General features: G+C 42.0%; 1 protein-coding gene across 5 annotated transcripts in view; it reads right to left on the minus strand.

The window, feature by feature from the left end:
- wdr41 (WD repeat domain 41) overlaps window positions 1-14,719 on the minus strand; it is a 69,511-nt gene extending 54,792 nt beyond the window's left edge. For 2 of the 5 annotated variants that reach the window (XM_041186501.1, XM_041186496.1), the window contains exon 1: window positions 14,381-14,719. The gene's annotated coding sequence lies outside the window, so the exon portion shown is untranslated. Of the gene's footprint in view, window positions 1-3,809; window positions 3,956-4,107; window positions 4,128-14,380 lie in introns of those variants that run through there. The other 3 variants (XM_041186497.1, XM_041186500.1, XM_041186499.1) reach the window with 3 other exon arrangements.
- Window positions 14,720-22,192: the final 7,473 nt, after the last annotated feature.

The raw sequence follows: 22,192 nt of genomic DNA on the forward strand, positions 1-22,192 counted from the left end.
GATTGATGTGTTTGTACTCCGAGATCCCAGTGTTCCTCTACCCAACCTAGACTTCCACCTTCCAAGAAATAAAAAACTTCTCTATTCTTCCTACTAAAACATACTCATTAATGTTGAGCTTCATTTGCCAATTATTTGCCCATTACTTTCTTACACATTTTTAATAATAAAAGGTGGTCGCTACATTTCAATTTGTTTTTGATAAAATATCAAAACTCTTAGAACTGAAAATTTCAAAGTTTCTTAGTCATATGAAAACAAAAAATCAGAATAAATACTAATCTCAGGGAAGACGGTGGCATACTGGTAATGTCACTGGACGAATAATCCAGAGTCCCAGGCTAATGCCCAGGGGACATGGATTCAAATCCCACCACAGCACCTGGTGGAACTTAAATTCAATTAATAAAATCTGGAATATAAAGCTAGTCTCAGTAATGGTGAAACTATCATCAATTCTCATAAAAATTTCTCTACTGTTTCTTCAGGGAAGGAAATCTGCCATCCTTACCTATTCTGGCCTACATGTGACTCCAGACCCACAGTAACGTGACTGACTTTTAACTGCCCTCTGAAATGGCCCAGCAAGACAATCAGTTCAAGGGCAATTAGGAATGACCAACAAATGCTGGCCTTACTAGCTACGCCCACATTTCAAGAAAAAAAATTAAGAAAAAAGAAAAGACTTGCATTTATATAGTACCTTTTATAGACACCAGACACTCAAAAGTGCTTCACTTTTTTTGAAAAACAGTCACTGTTGTAATGGAAAGGAATGTAATATAAAGGAAACAAAGCAGCCTATTTGCACAGCAAACTCCCACAACATGATAATGAGCAAATAACCTGTTTTTGTGATGTTGAATGAGGGGTAAATATTGGACAGGACACCAGGGATAGCCACCCTGCTCTTCGAAATACTGCCAGGTGATCTTTTCCACCGCCACTTGAAAGGGCAGATGGAGTCTTGATTTACTATTTCAACTGAAAGGCAGCACCTCTGAGATTACAGCAGTCCCTCAGTTCTGCACTAGAGCATAAGGTTTGTGCTAAAGTCCTGCATCGGGACTTGAATTCAGAATCTTCCGACTTAGAGGCATGAATGCTACTAATTGAGCCACCAATGAACACCAACGAAACAGAAAGCAAAACGTGAACAATCTATTTCTTGCAATTTAAATTTGTTTAAACTAAACAATTCGATCTAAACACTCAACCCTCACTTTGCTGCATTATTTCCCTTGCATAATTCAAGTTATTGAATTTCCATCTCAGTAGAAAAGACACCTTCAACACATCAGGAATGGATAGACTATTGTTCAATGTTCTTGTGCCAAACTAGAAATCTAGTTATGCCCTGACACTGCATCAGGATTCAGATATGTTTGTGGGAAGTGTAACTAATAGCTGTATAAATAAATGTTCAATGTTCTGGATATCTTAAGTAGCTTTAAATTTTCTATTCCAACATTATGAATATTTGAATACAGCAATTGAACAGAACTGATTCTAAATTTCATTATGTTCTTACGAAGCAGCACTGCACAGCCTTTAAGAACTGTCTGTTTGCAGTCTAAGAATTTGAGACTTTGATACCGATTAATGTTCGTTCTCTTGGTGTTCCCGTATATTAATCTACAAAACTGACTTCTATTTCTTTGAAAGATAATGGGCCCATTTTGCAATCTCAGGCCTGGAAGTTTCAATTCCTATTGGTTCTGGATCAGTAACTAACAAAAAATTCTCTCAGTTCCAGATCCGCACTGAAATTTCTAACAAGCCAAGCACAACGCCAGACCTCATTTTTATTTCTTGTTCGAGTAGGCATCAAAAAAAGCACAAAAGCATCAGAGCCAAACAGTAGGTCAGCAGGCCAGATAAAATAGGCTTACCTGCTTGAAAAGAATGCATTAAACCTTTCAAGACCCTTGTGGAAGGAAAGGAAAGGAATTGCTATCTGCTGTATCATTACAACCGAACTGCTGAAAAATAAAACTGAACTAAATAGGGCTGCTATTCACATATTTGCAATGAAAAATGTGCAGCTCGGAACACAAGCTGAACTAGATGTCCAAATTGAAAGTAGGCTGAGCAGGGACACAGAACTCTCCCAATATTTCAGCAGGTTTATCAAGTGAGCACCTGAAATGTACAGACAGGAAGGATTCAGGTACTATATCTAATCTGCAGTGAATTTGGTGATTTTATCCAAAGCAACTATGCAGGCCATCGATCTGAAAAGTTAATGCTGTTCTCTCTCCCTAGTTGCTGCATGACCAGCTGATTGTTCCCAGCATTTTCTATTTTTATTTCAGATTTCCAACTTTTGAAGTATTTTACTTTTGTGGCACTTCCACCTGATTGATTCAAATATCATTTGTTAAACAATTGCAACTGAACAGGTTCCTTTCATCTAATTAATCTCAGGTTATCCCCATATACAGACATTTCCCCACAGGAAGCAATTGGGAACACAGATCAGGCTTTGTGGCCTAAAGGGACTGGTCAGAATAAATAGAAGCTCTTCCTTACAGATGAGAAATTTCATCAAATAGTTCCTTGAATTTTTTGTAATAAATTTAAAAGTTGTTCTGTAAGATCCCACGAACAGCAACGAGATAAATGACCAGGTAATGTTTTTTCCCTAGGTCATTGGTTGAGGGATAAATCAACTCATCAGATAAATTAGAACCTCAACTCCCTTACATTTCTTTGAATAATGCCAGAGGATCTTATATAGCCACCCAAGGGAAATGGGGCCTCAGTTTACTGTCTCATCCAGAAGGGACCTTTAACAGTACAACAGTCCCTTAGTATCGTACTAAAGAGCCAGCCTAGATTTTGTGATTTAGCCATTAGAGCCTTAAAACCCCATGACATAACTCAGAGGCAAGAATCCTTCTACTGATTCAAGGCTAACATTTCTTGCAAGGAATGACTTTTGCTCCTTCTGCTTTGATAATCTTTATAATAAAGTTCAAGGGGATAAAAGGGGAAAGATGCATAAGTGATGAACTTATTTGTTTTCAAATAATTTACTTTGTGGAGAATGGGCTTATTACATAAGCAAGCCACACAGGAAGCTGGGTTTTAAAGACATAAAAATAAAATATTTTATGCCAGTGCTTCAGAAATCCACTCCAGTGAAAGGAGATATGCCTACTTGTGATTATGGCACCTTAAATCAGCATCACAGATCTAGGATCAACAGGCTGGTATGTTGAGCAGACCCACGATTGGGCAAGGTAGAACCTGGCAGTTCCTGTCAAATATTAGAAGAGTCAGTGGTGTGCTTAACACAGCCACTGGTCTAGACTATGTACAACAGCAAAGATCTCTACCTAACTTACATGGATGCAAGTGTTGATCCTTATTAAACTATTTCATAAATTACAACACAAGAACTTATTTTCCAAAGGGACTCAACAAGCCCAACAGAAATATAAATTTAAGTTCATTACCAGAAGAATGAAGGGAGACACTTAAATAAAAACACAGAAGGGTGTTGGGACATAGACATCTCTATCAGTAAAAGGGGCAAAAGCAGAAGCCATTATTAATTTACAAGGAAAGTAGATAAATACCTGAAAAAGGAAAATGTAAGAGGTTACAGAGAAATTAGTAAAATAGGCAGTTTTTCCAGGGAGCCAGCAAAAGAGTAATGGGTCAAATGGCCTCCTGCACTGCAAAATTATATGATTCTATAAGAAGGCAATAAAAATTACTCAACACTGTAGACAGAACAGTTGAAGAAATAGACATTTTTGAATTGATTTAAGTAGTAACTAGTACCTTGAGTAAAAACTCACCTATTGCTATACTGTGATAAAACAAAAAATTAAACTCCAAGATTCAGTCAACCTTTTTCCTAAAGTGTGGCAGGAGTGGTCACTCAGGAGCATGTCTGGCTTCATAAATAAGCTTACAGTGGGTTCATCCCTCATGTGATCATTTCCTAAAGAATATGGCCAATTATTAGTCTACTTGCAGAGCATATGGAGGATGCAATGGGCAGTAAAATCAGTATTTCATAATTAACTCCTACATATTCAACATTGACTGTAATTTTCCCAGTAGCTACGGTGAACAGTTGAAAAAAAAACTTACATGGTGATGCCTGCCCATCTGCTGATGGGACCTTTTGATCTCTTCTACACATCATAAGCAGGAGAAAGAAAATACACTATGTTTTATGCCATTGACTTAAATGATCTGATGTGATAACAAACCTAGATTTTATCTAAATCAATCACAGGTTATAGGAAATTCTGAACTCTGACTGAAAACATTCTCACTTTATTCACTTAATGAATAAAATTACAGGCACTGCAAGAACCAACAGTTATCACAGTTTTGAGGGTCTCATTATAATATGGTTGCAGATCATTTGATCCACCTTAATAATAACATATTGATATAGCATCTTTTAACATAATGGAAGTCCTGAGGCATTTGAAAGGAACATTATAAAACAAAATTTGACACTGAGCCACATAAGATGATATTAGGATAGATGACCAAAAGCTTGGTCAAACAGGTAAGTTTTATGAAGTCTTAAAAGAGGAATGCAAGGCTGAAAGGTTGAGAGGTTTAGGTTTAATGCTTTCAACCACAGTGATCCTAACACCTGCTCTTCTCACCACTACATCCGCTCTTCTCACTGCTACACCCAATTGTTTCTTAAACTGCCAGCGTTTTTGCCTCCACTACTCAAATGGGCGTTTATTTCCACACATTAAGCATACCATGGGAAGAATCTGCTGATACCAGGCTTCAAATCTCTTTTCACCAGTTTGAATCTATATCCTCTGATTGTACTTTAACAACATATCAAGTAATATTCCTGGTTATTTCTGGTCTATGTTTAAAAATCTTGTATACTTCTTTAAGTTCATTTCTCAAACATCTCCTTTCAGGACTGAAATGTCCAATTCTCTTCAGCCTTCCCTCGTAGCACAGACCCGACACTGGGGTCAGCCTAGTAACTCTTCTCTACATTGTCTCCAACACGTGAAAGTCTCTCACATTTTTTAGATGCAGTATTAACATTTGGTCTGACCAGGGCACGACAATTTTGACCATTTCTTTACCAGATTTGTACTCTATTGTTTTCAGTATATCTTTCAAATTCCTGGTAGTTTGTTTCATTTTTGCTCCTCAACGTTGGACATATTAGGGCTAAATCTGCTAAGATTCCCAGATCTCTTTCAACTTCATCTTTAGCTATTTCACCAACAAGAACCTGTGTTTATTTAGCACCTTTACTTAGAAATATAAGGCCTTCCTCCTTCAGTGTTGGGTCTAAACCCTGAACTCCCTCCGGAACAGCATTATGGGTGTATCTACACCACACTGACTGCAGCTTTTCAAGGCGGTGGCTCCCACCATCTCCTTGAAGGCAATAAGGGATGGGAAAAAAAATACTGGCCTCAACAGCAATGTGAATCCCATGAACGAATAAATCAAACGTTTGGCATGGGAAACTATCCCTTTGCAGAAACATCAGACAGAACTTGACAATGAGTGGAAGAATATTAGGAAGGGTGACAAAAGTTTTTTCAAAGAAATAGATTTAAAGATAGCACTTGAAGGAAAAGAAAGAGGCGGAGAGACAGAGAGGTTTATGAACAGAATATCAAAACTTTAGGCCACCACAGGCCAACAGTAGTATCAAGGGAAGGAGGGAAGAGTTTGAGGAATACAGTTCTCAGAGGATCACAAAGCTGCAGGAGGTTACAGAGGTAAGGAGGGGCAAAGCCATGAAAGGATTTGATTATGAGAACAAAAATACTTAAACATCCCTGTAATCATCCTTTTAACATGTTTCTGCATTTTCATCCTAGTGATTTTCATCACTTTTCATCCTGCTGAATTTGTACAAGTCATTTTGCTTCCTCATATCACTTTTAATTTGTTTGTTAATCCATTTAGGATCACAAACAATTGTTAGGTCAAGGCCAACATTTCCTCTTGTGGTTTTCGTAACATACTGGGTGATCAAATGTTTACAAAGGAAAATGAGCATTAAGCCCTCTCCGCACAAATCCAACTAAAATCAATATTGTGTTACAGCTTCACCAACACTAAACCACTTGGGTCTTCCTTGTGTCTACTGGGTTTCTTGAAATCTCCCATTGAAATAATTTTCCTATTTTCACATACTTTATTGATCAATGTTTTGCATTAGCATTCCCTTAAGTGGTAGCCTTGACTTTTTTGCAGCATTAGATTTTGTTAATCAGAATAGCTCATTTTGTAGCTTTCTACCTTCTACAGGATCAATTTCTTCTGCCTCCCAGGATGTCCCTGACATCTAGGGTTGCACAGAGTCTTATCCTGTCCACTCTGCCTTTTTAATTTTTGTTTATTCATTCATGGGATGTGGGCATCGCTGCCCAGGCCAGTATTTATTGCTCATCTCTAACTGCCCTTGTTCAAAGGGCATTTAAGAATCAACCACATTGCTGTGGGTCTGGAGTCACATGTCAGCCAGACCAGCTAAGGACGGCAAATTTCCTTCCCTAATGGACATTAGTTTTACAACCATCGGCAATGGTTTTGTGGCCATTATAATTCCACATTTTTATTGAATTCAAAATTCACCATCTGGTGGTGGGATTCGAACCCGGTTCCCCAATGCATTACTCTGGGTCTCAGTCCAGTGACAATACCACTATGGCACCAAATACTTTATACCCACCAATTTATATCCATAGAATGGTTACAGCACAGAAGGCGGCGATTTGCTCCATCCTGTCTGAGATGGCTCTCTACAACAGCAATTCATTTAGTGCCGCTCCCCCAACTGCAGCCCCGCAAATTTCGGCTCTTCAGCTAACTTCTCTTTTGAAAGCTATGATTGAATCTGCCTCCACCACATTCTCAGGCAGTGCATTCCAGATCCTAACCGCTCGTTGCATAAAAACATTTTTCCTCATATCACCATTGCTTCTTTTACCAATTGTCTTAAATCAGGGTCCTATGGATCTTGATCCTTCCACCAAAGGGAAGTTTGCCCCCCAATCTACTCTGTCCAGGCCCTCATGATTTTGAATACCTCAGTCAAATCTCTTCTCAACCTTCTCTTCTCCAAGGCAAACAGCCTCAGCTCCTCCAATCTATCTACTTAACTGAAGTTCCTCATCCTTGTGACACTTTTCTGCACCCTCTCTAATGCCTTCATATCTTTCCGAAAGTGAGGTGCCCAGAACTGGACATAATACTCCAGTTGAGGCTGAACCAGTATTTCATACAAGTTTTTTTTAAATTCATTCATGGGGTGTGAGAGTCACTGACATGGCCAGCATTTATTACCCATCCCCAACTGCCCTTGTTCGGAGGGCATTTAAGAGTCAACCACATTGCTGTGGGTCTAGAGTCACATGCAGGCCAGACGAGGTAAGGACGGCAGATTTCCTTCCCTAATGGACATTAGTGAACCAGATGGGTTTTTATAACAATCAACAATGGTTTCATGGTCATCATTATACTTTTAATTCCAGATTTTTATTGAATTCAAATTACAGATCACCGGTGCAGTGACAATACCACTACGCCACCACCTCCCCTCGTTGATCATAACAATGTTTGATCTCTCAGGGGCTCAAGAGATATGTGGGGTGGGCGAGAAAGTGGAGTTGAAACCCAAGATCAGCCATTATTATATTAAATGGCAGAGCAGGCTCAATGGGCGATATGGTCTTCTCCTGTTTCTATTTCTTATGTTTTGTTCCTTGCTTTTATACTCTAGCTCCTATTTATAAAGCCCCAGATTCCATATGTTTTATTAACCACTTTCTTAAGCTGCCCTGATAACTTCAATGATTTATGCACATATACCCTCTGGTCCTGCACCCCTTTGGAATTGTACATTACCTCTCCTTGTTCTTCCACCAAAAATTAATCACTTCACACATCTCCACATTAAACATTATCGGCCACTTGTCCATTCATTCCACAATGTATGCCCTTTTGAACATAATTTTCCTCACAGTTCACAGCACTTCCAAGTTTTGTGTCATCTGGAAGTTTTGAAGTTTTGGCCTGTACACCAGTTTAGATCATTAATATATAATTATGGTGGAACCACAATTAAGGATGGGCAACAAATACTGGCCTTGCCAGCGATGCTCACGTCATGTGAAAGAATATATAAAAAACCTTCCTCCAGTCTTAAAAAAAAGTGTTCACCACTACTGTGTTTTCTGTCACTGGGCCAATTTCAGATCCATGTTGCTACTGTCTCTGTTATTCCACGAGGTCTAACTTTGCTCAAGTCTGAAGCGCAAATGTCTTTTGGAAGTCCATGTACACCACATTACTCTTACCTAACCTCTCTCTGCCCTCATCAAAAAACTCAAGCAAGTTAGTTAAACATGAAATAAAAACAGAAAACGCTGGGAAAAATTCAGCAGGTCTGGCAGCAGCTGTGGAAAGAGAGTCCGTATGACTCTTCTTCAGAGCTGTTAAACATGGTTTGATCTTAACAAATCCATGCTGACTTCCCTTAATTAACCTGCATTTACCCAAGTGACTATTAATTTTGTCTCAAATTATTGTTTCTAAAAAAACTTCCCCACCACCAAGGTTAAACTGACTGGCCTGCAGTTGCTGGGCTTATCCTTATTATCTACTGCAAACTTCACTGCTCAATATAGACATTGGGATGCCTACAGCTCCACATGCTATAAGACTGGCCTTATCAGCAACTTTGTAAATAGAGCCCAAGCCATTTGCTCACTGTGCAAGCTTGATGCCAAAATAGGGAGCCTCAAAGCTATCCTGTGGGATAATAGCTAGCCCAATCAGATCATTTCTCACTGTATATCATGCAAACTCATGAATGGGCTCAAGGCCGCCACTTTTGGGCCCGAAAAATTCCCAGTCTACCTCAAATTACCTTAAAAGGGTAAGATGTCTGAAAAATGTGAGTATTAGGTGAAGCTAGCCATTGCCATGCAGTAACAAATGAGTGGTATTCTCCACTAACAGGATTCTGTGGTGAAGCCAAAAAGAAGTTTTGCCTATCACACAAATGAGTAATGCAATATATGAATTTGAGTGTTGGTGGGATGCCAAGTATGTATGCTGCACATCCCAATGACTGGCAGATCATATCAAACAGCAAGCCCCTTTAGCTGTTCGCAACATGCAGGACACTGACTGCAAACAACCAGCCCATGCTTGCAAATCTGAGAACATACTGTCCAACATTAGATGCGACTCAGAGTGGATAGCACTTACTGAATAATCCTGAGTATGCTAAGAATTACATGAAGAACTAAGTTAAGAACATCAGTCGGGCTCGCAGTGCGGCTCATTTACGCTTGCTAGAAGCTACATATAATCATATCCTGTTTGCAGAGGACAGGAACTGCATATGTCTAGGCTTTGTGCCTTTTCAATTAAATAAAGGCACGGGGGACATCGGTTCCTGGGTTCATACCTTGACCAATCAAGAGTCAACTTAAACAAAAACTTGGGGATAACTGTTCCCTGGTGCATGCTCCATGGCACACCTTGACCAAGGTCCACTTGCCAACCAATTAACACTCTTTTCTCATGCAGTATAAATTGTTGTTCCCTTTAAAATGTGGTATTCTTGTGTTTGTCCTGATAAGTGCAAGACGAAAAACTTTAATAGCATGTCTCTTTTTAGGCAATATTCCCCTTTATGTTAGCTGCCAAGTGTCCTCTCATATTCTTGCTTTGCTTCTCCCAATTCCCCTCTGAACCTTAAACATGCGCCCTTTTTCCACTTTATCTTACTCTCTCTTTTTCATCATCCAGGGACCTCTGCATTTATTTGCCCTTTATTTCCCCCTCACGGGAACATACCTTGACTGTACCCAAACTCTCTCTTCTTTAAAGACATTGTTTAGTTATATTTTTGTCTTCCAATCTTTGATTCCAATTTATCTGGGCCAGATCTATTCTCATCCTTTTGAAGTTTGACCTCCCCAATAAATTATTCTTATTCTGGATTGCTCCTTGTCCTTTTCCATAGTACCTAAACCTTGTGATATAATCAACGCTGTCCCCTACAGACATTTGTGGTTGGGGTTTAAACTAATTTAGCAGGGGGATGGGATACGGAGTGGAGGTACAGTAGGGGGTGATGCACAGACAAGTATAGAGGAAAAACCAAGTCAGTCTGGAAGACAGAGCGTATATATCAAGTTAAGGCACAGGGATAATGGCACAGCTGGATGGTATTTATTTCAATTCAAGGCGTCTTGCGAGTAAGGCAGATGAGTTGAGGGTATTGAACACATGGGAATATGATACTGCTATCACAGAAACATGGTTAAGGGTTGGGCAGGACTGGCAGTTCAATATTCTGGGCTACAGAATCTTCAGGCGAGACGGGAGAGCGAGGTGTAAAAGGGGAGGCATGTCACAATATTGTTCAAGGAGTCAATTACTCCAAAAGGAGGGATGATATCTTAAAAGGTTCCTCAAATGAGCCCATATGGGTAGAACTTAAAAACAAAAAGGGGGCAATCACATTGCTAGGAGTGTACTATAGACCCCCAGTCAGGGAGAGATAGAAGGACAGATATGTAGGCAAATCTCAGAGAAGTGTAAACATAATAGGGTAATAATAGTAGGAGATTTCAACTTCTCCAATATTAACTGGGGTAGACAAAGTGTGAAAAGCTTAGAAGGGTCGGAACTCAAAACATATCCAGCAGAGCTTTTTAAGCCAGCATATAAAAGTCCTACAAGTGTGGGGGCGGGATGGACCTAATTTTAGGGAATGAAGCTGGGCAAGTGGCAGAAGTATCAGCGAAGGAGCATTTCGGTGAAAGGACAAAGATGGACCAGAAATAAAGGTTATGAGTTTAGGGAAGGCTGATTTTAATATAAGGCACGATCTAGTCAATGTGGACTGGGAGCAGCTACTTGTAGGAAATCAACATCAGGTCAGAGGGAGTCATTCAAAAAGGAAATACAGAGTGTGCAGAGTCAACATATTCCCATAAGGGTGAAGGGTAGGACCAACAAGTCCAGAGAACCCTGGATGTACAGGATTGGATAAGGAAAAAAAAGGGGAACATATGGCAGATACTGAGAGCTCAAAACAACAGAAGCCCTAGAGGAGTATAGAAAGTGCAAGGGGTCACTTAAAAAAGAAATTAGAAGAATAAAGAGGGGGCATGACAAAACACAGGGAGGTAAAAATAAAGGAAAATCCAAAGGTTTTTCATAAGTATATTAGGGACAAGAGGAGAACCAAGGAAAGAATGAGGCCCATTAGGCACCAAAGTGACAAACAGAGAGGATAGATGTAGGTGAGGTTTTAAATGAGTACTTTGCATCTGTATTCAAAATAGAGAAAGACAATGTAGGTATAGAAATCAGGGAGGAGACTGTGATATAGTTGAAGAAATTAGCATTGAGGGGGAGGTGGTATTAGTGGTTTTAGTGAGCTTAAAAGTGGATAAATCCCCAGGCCCAGATGAGATGTGCCCCAGGCTGCTGTGGGAGGCAAGGAAGGAGAGTTCAGGGGCTCTGACATTCATTTTCAAATCCGCTCTGGCCACAGGGGTGGTGCCAGAAGACTAGAGGGCAGCTAATGTGGTATCATTATTCAAGAAGGGTGGTAGGGATAAACCAGGGATCTATAGGCCAGTGAGTCTAACATCAGCGGTAGGGAAACTATTGGAAAAAATTCTGAGGGGCAGAATTAATCTCCACTCGGAGAGGCAAAGATTAATCAAAGATAGTCAACATGGCTTTGTTAGGAGATTGAATTTTTTGAAGAGGTGACTAGGTATGTAGATGAGGGTAATGCAATTGATGTAGTCTACATGGACTTCAGTAAGGCTTTTAACAAGGTCTTGCATGGTGAGAGCCCATGGGATCCAGGGCAATTTGGCAAATTGGATCCAAAATTGGCTTAGTGGCAGAAGGCAGGGGGTGATGGTTAAAGGTTGTTTTTGTGACTGGAAGCCTGTGTCCAGTGGCATACCGCAGGGTTCAGTGCTGGGTCCTTGCTGTTATAGTGTACATTAATGATCTAGACACAAATGTGGGAGTTATGATCAATAAATTTGCAGATGACACGAAAATTGGTGGTGTGGTAAACAGTGAGGAGGAAAGCCTTAGACTACAGGGAAATATAGACGGGCTAGTCAGATGGGCAGAACAGTGGAAAATGTGAGGTGATGCATTTTGGGAGGACTAACATGGCAAGGGAATACACAATGAATAGTAGGACCCTAGGAGGTACAGAGGATCAGAGGGACCTTGGTGTGCATGTCCACAGATCCCTGAATGCAGCAGCACAGGTAGATAAGGTGGTTACGGCATAACGAAGGCACTTGCCTTCATTAGTCAAGGCACTGGATACAAGAGCATGGAGGTTATGATGGAGATGTATAAAACTCTAGTTAGGCCACAGCTGGAGTACTGTGTACAGTTCTGGTCGCCACACTATAGGAAGGATGTGATTGCACTGGAGAGGGTGCAGAGGAGATTCACCAGGATGTTGCCTGGGCTGGAATGTTTCAGCTATGAAGAGAGACACCAAGCAAAGTAATGGTACCTTTATTGTTTCTTAGCTCTAGCCAAATAAATTCTGTCTTTGACCCCTCTGGGGGATCCTCTCTCTCCAGCACTGCAATGTCCTCCTTAATCAATAATGCCACCCTTTCTCCTTTAATTCCTTCCAATTTTTCCTGAACACTTTGTATCCAGGAATATATAACACACAGTCCTGCCCATCTTTGAACCGGTCTCCATTATCACATCATTATATTTCCATGAGGCTAGCTGCACCTGCAGTTCACTAATCTTATTTACCACAGTCCACACATTCATATACATGTACAGTAGCCCTAATTTAAATTTGATTACATTCCTTCTTACTCTGACCACACCCAATACCTTACTATTTCCTATTTTTGTTCTAACAGTCTGTCCTAGTTCTCTGTGCAGCTTGGTGCTCCTTTCCATTAACTCCTGGTTCCTACACCCCTGCCAAGTTTGTTTAAACACTCCCCAGTAGCTCATGCAAATCACTCCACAAGTAAATTGGCTCCAACTCTGTTCAAGTGCAATCTGTCCATGCTATACAGACCTCATCTTCCCCAGGCCCTGTCCCAACATCCGAGGAATCTGAATGCCTAAGTCCTGCACCATCTCTCCAGCCATGCATTTATCTGCTCTATCCTTCTATTTCTATGCTCAGTTGCACACGGTACAGTGAGTAACACAGAGGTCACTACTTTTGAGGTCCTGCTTGCTAGTTTCCTTCCTAGCTCCCTAAACTATGACTGCAGAGCCACATTCTTCTTAGTATGTTGTTACTGATGCTGACCACGACCACTAGCTATTCACCCTTCCTCTGCGCCCCACCCCCGCAGGAGTGGATTGCAGCCACTCAGAGACATCCTTGACCCTGGCACCAAGGAGGCAAGATACTATCCTGGATTCACATTTGTAGCTGCTCTCTAACTATCAAATTCCCTATCACTATGTATTTTCCAATCTTCCTCATGCACCCCTTGTACAGCTGAGCCAGTGGTAGTGCCATGGACCTGGTTCTGACTGCACCCCCCAGATGAATCATTCTCACCAATATTCAGAGTTGAATATTGGTTGGAGAGTGAGATGCACTCAGAGGATACCTGTACTACCTGCCTCGTCCTTCTCGACAGCCTGGCAGTCACCCATTCCCTCTCTCCCTTTGGACTCTTAAGTTGCAGAGTAATTACATCTAAAAATGCTATCCACAAAACTGCAAACCTCATGGATGTGCCACAGTGATGCTAATTGCTTGTCAGACTCTGAAACCCAAAGTTCGAACTGCTGCAGCTGATGACACTTCCTTCACATATGATTATCCAGGAAATAAGAAGCATCCTGAAGTTCCCACATTAAACAGGATGTACATTCCCCCAGAACCAAGTTCTCCTGCCATGGTTCTATTTAATAGACAATAAAACTCTCTACTCAAATAAACAGATGTAGCCGCCGCTCACAAATGAGCTGCTTCTTCGCTGATATCACTATTCTATAAGGCAAACTGAATTGTTTTACTTACCCATTATCTAAAATACTTAGATATTAATTTACTGCAAAATATAACTATGCTCTAGATCTCATGAATAGATTAAGCACTGATTGTAATTTTATGATAAATTATTTGATAATTAGCTCCTCTAAACCTAGCAATATTCCATTATAGTTCCCTGATGCAAAAACAGCATTGCAATTCCAGTGTCCCATTTCTAGGTCTTTGTCTATACATGTATTTCATCCCTGCAAGAGGGGAAGTATTAGCAATGGTGCACACATGTAATTCTCAGAAGTCAAGCATGCGGGCTACACACTAGTCAAAAGCAAATCTAACTGCATGCATTGAGACACTCACCTGACAATGTGCCTGGGGAGAGGGGATGACCGGCCGACCGGCCAGCAGCAGAGGAGCGGGGTGGGGGAGGGGTGGCCGGTCAGCAGCAGCAGCAGCAGCAACGGAGGAACGGAAGGGGGGAAAGAGCGCGGCCGTGAGAGGGGTGGGATGCTAACTGCCGGGGAATATACCCTTCACCAAAGCTGACAACTCTGCCGGGACAGAAGGAAGGGGGGGGGGTGGAGTGCAAGGCCGCGGTCCGCGGAGGAGACGATCAGACGCACCGAGGCTCGCGGGTACCAAGCAGGTTCCACAAACAACCAGCACCAAAACAAAACACAAAGCTGCTACCGCACAGGCGCATGAAGCGCCGGATGTGACGTCGAAGCTGTCGGCGCGGGACAGGGCCCGAGCGCTGATGGGAGTGAGGACAGAGCACGCGGCCGAGGCGTGTCATGGACGACGTCACAACGCCTACTGGGTGTAACTCTTTCGAGTACGAGCCCGTTTCCATCTGTTTATTCAGATGAAGTTACATTGTTTCATAGTTTGCCGTTGTGAGATTTGAACTCTTGATCTTGGGTTTACAAACCCAGTACCATAAAGGGTCAGGGACAGGCTTGGGTCATCCATTCCCTTCAGTCTGGTCTACTGTTGAAGGTAACATCTCTTAGGTGAGAGTTTAAAATGGAAATCCAATTGCTTGACTTGGCAGTGCAGCTAGAGATCAGATATTTGAAAAGGTGTTTGGGAACCTTCTTAATATGTGGCCAATATTCCTCCCTCAGCTAATACAAACAGTTCAATTTGCACTTCATTTCAGGGCAATAGAAAAATGGAGGAGGTCATTCGGTCCTTTGACCCTACTCCACCATTCAATATGATCATGGATGATCCTCTATCTCAACGCCATACTCTCACTCTCTCCCCTTACCCCTTGACACCTTTAGAGTCCAGAAATTTATCTATTTCCTTCTTAAGTATATTCAATGACTTGGCCTCCACAGCCCTCTGTGGTAGAGAATTCCACAGGTTCACCACCCTCTGAGTGAAGACATGTCTCCTCACCTCAGTCCTAAATGGTCAACCCTATATCCTGAGATTGTGACCCCTGTTCTAGACAACACCCCCCCCCCCCCGCCCCCAGCCAGAGAAAACATAATCCCTGCATCCAAACTGTCCTTCCCTGTCAGAATTTTATATGTTTCAATGCAATCCCCTCTCATTCTTCTAAACTTCAGTGAATACAGGTCAAGTCGACCCAATCTCTCCTCATATGACAATCTTGCCATCCCAGGTATCAGTCTGGACTCGCTCTGTGGCAAATATGTCCTTTCTTAGATAAGGAGACCAAGACACCAGTAAGACATCCTTGCTCCTGTACTCAAGTCCTCTTGCAATGAAGGCCAACATACCATTTGCCTTCTTAACTGATTGCTGCATCTGCATGCTTGCTTTCCATGATTGGTGCACAAGGTTACCCAGGTCCCTTTGTACATCAACATTTCCCAATCTATCATCATTTAAATAATACTCTGCCATTCTGTTTTTCCTACCGAAGTGGATAACTTCACCGTTATCCATGTTATACTGCACCTGCCTTGTATTTTCCCACTCACTCAACCTACCTAAATTGTCTTGAAGCCTCTTAACACCCTTCTCATCGCTTACGTGCCCACCAAGTTTCATGTCATCAGCAAACTTGAAAATATTAATTTGATTCCCTCATCCAAATCATTGATATGAATCATTAAAATGTTCAAAAGGTGAGTTTCAAAGGTGTATAACATAGCATGTAGCATAGCGTGTTAGCAGTGGCTTGGTTGGTAGTGGTCTTCAACAGCAGTTTCCATACCCATGATCTTCTTTGACAGCACTTCCCAAACTCACAACCTCTACCACCTATAAGGACAAGGACAGCAGGTACATGGAAAACATCACCACCTACAAGTTCCCCTCCAAGCCACAGATTATCCTGACTTGGAAATATATCTCCGTTCCTTCACTGATGTTGGGTCAAGATCCTGGAACTCCCTTCCTAACAGCACTGTGGGTGTACCTACATCACATTGACTGCAGCGGTTCAAGAAGGTGGCTGATCATCATCTTCCCATGGGCCAGTAGGGATGGATAATAAAAATGCTGGCCCAGCCAACAATACCCACGTCCTGTAAAATAATTAAAAACTCTCTTGCCTCTGAATAACAAGGTTCCAGGTTCAAGTTCCACTCCAGGGCTTGAGCATAAAAATCAAAGCTGCCATTGCAGTACTGAGGGACTGTTGCACTGTTAGAGGTGCTGTCTTTCACTTGAGGTGTTAAACCAAGGTCCCATCTGCCTACTTAGGTGCATGTAAAAGATCCCATGGCACTATTTTGAAGAAGAGCAAGGGAGTTATCCCTGGTGTCCTGGTCAATGTTCATCCATCAATCAACATATAAAAACAGCATTTCTGATCATTGTCACATTGCTGTTTGTGAGATTGGCTTCTGCATTTCCTATGGTATAACAATGGCTACTGACTGGATTTTCTGCCCCCACCCCCACCCTAGGAGCAGACTGGCAGGTGGGAGGTGTAAAATCAGGTGGCATGGTGGGGGCAGCCATGCGCATTGCCTACCCACTTCCAATGATAATTTACCTGCAGGAGGGGAGGTGTGGGCAACCTACCTGCCCTTTGGCCAATTAAGGCCCTTAAGTGGCTAAGTAATAGCCACTTATGCACCTCCCCTGCCTCCCACTGGTATTTAACCAGCACTTTGGGGGTGCGTGGGGGCTGTTCACACCATATGGCAAGGCTGCCAGGTAAACCATGGTGATGTTGTTGGGGGCTGGGCAGGTGGCCTTCCAGTTGACCGGTGGTGCCGGCCCCTCCATGGTCCCCCTCCACGGTCCGCGCCCCCCCCCCCCCCCCCCCCCCCCCACACCTGGCATGTTCCCCCGCCCTCCGAATCACAGTCCCAACCCCCTCATCGGGGTCCTGCCAGATTGGCAAGGTGAAACCACAACCCCATCCCACCATCACACCACACCTCCATACACTCACCTTGTCATCTGGCTCAGGTGACGTTCTTCATCAGGCACTGACTGCAGTCCCAGCAGTGGCCATCACTTTGGGTGGTGCTACTGGGACAGGATAGCCACCAGCCATCTTTGATTGTCCGGCAGCTCTTGAAGTTAGGACTTCCTCCTAGATGGGGACGCAATTCCCGCCCTGAGTCTATTAACAGCCCAATGGCCATTAACTCATCTCAGGGCTTCTCAGCCACATGGAGGTGTGCTCCCGCCTGACTTCAGCCTGGCTGGGCGGGGGGTGGTGGGGAGTTTGGGGCCATCACCTCCTCATAGAATTTCAGCCTACATTTCAAAAAGTGCTTCAATGCCTGCAAAGTGTTTTGAGATGTGAGGTGGTTGTGAAAAATGCTGTATAAATGCAAGTCCTTATTTCTTTCTCTATGTAAGAAGATCTAGAGTGGAGCCACCATGCTGAAAACCAATGCTAAATTTAGCTTCATAATTAACCTTAACTACACTAAGCTGGAGGCAGCTCAGGAATGAGGCGCTTGTAACTACCCTGGGTTTGTGTCCACTGATGACCCACACTGTTGACCCTGCTAAAGTATGTTGATTCAGCAGGAGGTCACCCTACTTAAATACTGTCCATACTGGTCTCACCACTCGGAAGGTATCTCAGAGCCCTGTCAGCCCATGCATCCCGGAAAGTTTGTTGCCTGCTGCATTCTTGGGAGAAGTGGGCAATCCCTCAAGAAGCCAGTACACTGTCATTTCATATGTAATAAAAACAGAAAAAGCTGGAAAAACTCAGCAGGTCTGGCAGCATCTGTGGAGAGAGGAAGAGAGTTAACATTTTGAGTCCAATATGACTCTTCTTCGGAAGTTCTGAAGAAGTTCTGATAAAGATTCATATTGGATTCAAAACATTAACTCTGATTCTCTCTCCACAGGTGCTGCCAGGCCTGCTGAGGTTTTATGGCACTTTCTGTTTTTATTTCAGGTTTTCAGCATTCACAGTACCATGCTTTTATTTTAGTGTTGCATTCTCATTTCACTTGGCGTACCATCATCCAAACTTGCGCCGAGTCTCTTTGAGGTCAACATAGTTGGTCACCAACCCTTTAGTTATGACTTTGCCTTGGGGGGGTGGTTGCAGGCTCATTCCCCAAATAAGCACACGGAAAACTGCATTACAACCCCGGGATACTGTGTATTGGATCCCGGCAAAAAGCGGGGCTGCTCTTCAGGACTCCCATCAGAGTTACAGCAGGGGTCAACTAGAACGTCTGAGTAATGTCTGAGCCAGGTACACCTTAAAAGTTTCCAAAATCCACTTCAGGTTTTAGGGAATCATACACAGTTTGTAATTTGAATGATCCTTTTAATACCACGTGTGCTGTCAAACCAACTTGGTTCAGAAGGAGCTGAAGACACTAGTTCAGGTTACGTAGTGCCTGAGAAACTTTGTTCAAGCTTTTTTTAATTCCTTATTACAGGTAAGGAAGAACTACTCCAAAGTTGGGAGCCACTATTATGGTTATCCCCAACATGCAGTTTGAACTTTCCTGCCACCAAATAGAGTACAAATACTTGGATAGCCGTGGTATTCGCCTTCATTTACAAAACCAGTTAGAAGCTGAGTTTGAAAGATAGGTCACGCATGCTGCAAATCTGAAATAATGACAGAAAATACCGGAAAACGTAGGGTGGGTCTATCAGCATGAGAGAAGTTAATGTTTCTCATACAACCCAAATCCAAACTGAATGCTGAATGATCTGGAATGCACTGCCTGAGGATGCAGGGTGAAGGCAGGTTCAATCGAAGCATTGAAGACGGAATTGGGTTATTATTGGAAAAGGAAGAATGCCCAGTGCTATGGGTGAAGATGGCAGGGGGCGTGGCACTCAGTGATTTGCTCCTTCAGAGGGCTAGCACAGACATGATCAGCCAAATGGCCTCCTTCTGTGCAATAACCATTCTTTCATTCTGTGATGACCTGCTCTGTGTTTCCAGAATGTTTAAAATTTTATTTCAGAGAATAAGATATTTGTCAAACATTTTAAATCCTTTCTTAAAAAATATCCAGAAAAGGGAGATTCATGTAATTACTATCTTATATCATTCAACTTATACATACTTAAAAAATCAGATGCTTGAGGGAGTGGGTACCAGGAAGTCAGCCTCCAAGCTGAAACCTGACAGTGCAAAAACATTTTATTCACCAAACCCTTATGGACTTTGAAGACAATGTTGTCAAATTAATACAAACAATGTAGAACTGTGCAGTATTGTCTGCAATCTGGACTGATTGTCCAACTTAATGTAGCATCCAGTGTGAAAGTGAGACAGAGAGAGAGAAAACCCAGAGACTGGGAGTGAGTCGGACACACCTACAAACACACACACACAAAAGATACGCACAGACACAAAGACACACACACACACTCACACAGACATATACAGGCACTCACACAGACACACAGACACACAAAGACACACTCACATTCAGAGGTTGCTTGGATCAGGACACATACACATGCACACACTCTCCTCCTCTTCCTCTTCCTTCCCAAAAATGTATCCATACACATCACGCTGGGAGAGGAGAGAAGCCCAGGCTGAAAGGCAACCCACTTTCACATGAATTCCGCCAAGGCCAGCTCGGAGTGTGTGCCACCAGAGATGAATGCAATGTCGGTGTTAGTTAAACCCAACTCCTTAGCTCAGCCCAGATCCCCATTCCCTTCCCTGGTGACCAGGGCTTGGGGCCTAGCCTGTCTCTCTATAGCTCTGCTTTTTAAGCAAAAAGGCAAAAATGGTTTTACTGGTTAGCTCAGCTGCTTGGCACTTTTTAACGGCCATTTTTATTAATCACTCATTTTTTAAGATTATCAATTTATTATTTTGACATTGATTTTCTGTTTTGCTCAGTGTGTTGTTTATATTTTCTTTATACCTGAGCTTTTCTTTTAAATTCATGTTTAATATTGCTCCAAACTAGATGGCAGGCAGCTGCTGCTGGGTTTCTTCCTGAAGGGGAATGAGAGGCTTAAAGAGGTCTGATTGCTTTTTGGAAGGCCGGAAATGCTCCAATAGACACGGGGAGAAATAGAAATGCTCAGAAAATCTGGCAGCATCTCACTAGTGCAGATCATGAATCTGAAGTGTCCACACTGTTTCTCGCCCCACATATGTTGCCTGGCCTGCTGAGCATTTGCGACATGTTCTGTTTATATTTCAGATTTCCAGCATCTACAGTACTTCACTCTCCTACTATATGCTCAATACTGGGCATTTGTAACCATAGTTAGTTTCAATTTAAAACGAGAAAATATCACTCAATGCAAAGTGTAATTTTTCTGTTAGTAAAGCCCATTTGTGTGGATAGAAATGGCACATTATTGCAGGTCAATCGGTTGGTGCTAATTTACTGGAAAGTTTCGCCATTTTTAAACTAGGAAGTGAAACCAGGAGTGATGCGGCAATAGAATATGTCACTGTTAGTTCAGGACATTCTCATTTATACATAGAATTATTGTTTGCAGTGCTTGGGAGGTTCAAATCTTTTGGATGTTGCTGTCCATAAATTGCATATGGCCAGATTCAAAGAAGTGGAGCTGGTTGCAAAATATGAACAACCAAGTTTGTGTAATTGTCTGACCAGGCAGTGGTTGTAAAATGTATTGTACTGAAACCTGAGCTTTCAATATGCTCTATAAATAAAGACGAGAAATTTTGCTAAACTTTTATAAAACAGTTCAACCCCACTGTGACTATGGTTCCCTATTCTGGGCATCTGAAGGATATGAGGGGGAGGGTTAAAATGGGGGATGGGGTGTGGATAGGGGCCTTGGAAACAGGAGAAGCACCAGGGCCCATGATTTCTCTCTCTGGCCTTGATCCTAAGCAAATTGGTAAGAGTTAGCTGTTCCTGTTTTATCTTCATGTTTTACTTCTTCTCAATGTCGCAATAGCAATTCCATTATATAGGAACAGGCAGAATCTCCTGTTTTCCATTAGTAACAAGAAACTGTGTATCTATTCCCTCACAGGTAACTTTGGATTTATTGCCTTTATTGAATTCAATGCAATGTGACAAATAAACACAAGTGGATTCCCACCACACCAAAAACAAAAATACCTGGAAAAACTCAGCAGGTCTGACAGCATCTGCGGAGAGGGATACAGTTGCTGTCAGACCTGCTAAGTTTTTCCAGGTATTTTTGTTTTTGTTCTAGATTTCCAGCATCTGCAGTATTTTGCTTTTATCTTTGGATTCCTACCATACTGACAAGAAGACCCAAGGCATTTGTCGAAGCACATTCCCAAACAATATATACACAGTGACCACAGCAGCCCAAAAGGCAGATTTGTGTTGGCCTTAATAACATTCCAGACCAGCAGAGCAAAACAATAGTGGAGCCAATTACCACTAGCTCACACTCTTATTGGCATAAATCATTAACAGCATGGTAATCTATTACAATCCTGTAAACATACTTCTGAAAAAGCCGTATGGTCAACTGAAAATGATGGAAGAGGATAAGCAATCTGCCAAACCTGAACTTTTGTGCCAATTTCAAAAGCAAAAATCTCTGAAGAATTTATTACAAATTACCACTAGATGGAGGTATTTCATAACACAACTCAGTCTAACCCTAACAGCAATGAACAGTAACTGTGTAACTTTGTAACTTTTATAGTTCCACTTCTGTCAACACATTCTGTTTTCAAGAGATGTTTGTGGACACATGTGGATGTTACAGATATTTGCAAATTTTGTATATAAAATTATTTAGATACAGGAAACAGGAACA

The sequence above is a fragment of the Carcharodon carcharias genome, chromosome 4 (assembly GCF_017639515.1).
Source record: "Carcharodon carcharias isolate sCarCar2 chromosome 4, sCarCar2.pri, whole genome shotgun sequence".
NCBI classification, from domain to species: Eukaryota; Metazoa; Chordata; class Chondrichthyes; order Lamniformes; family Lamnidae; genus Carcharodon; species Carcharodon carcharias.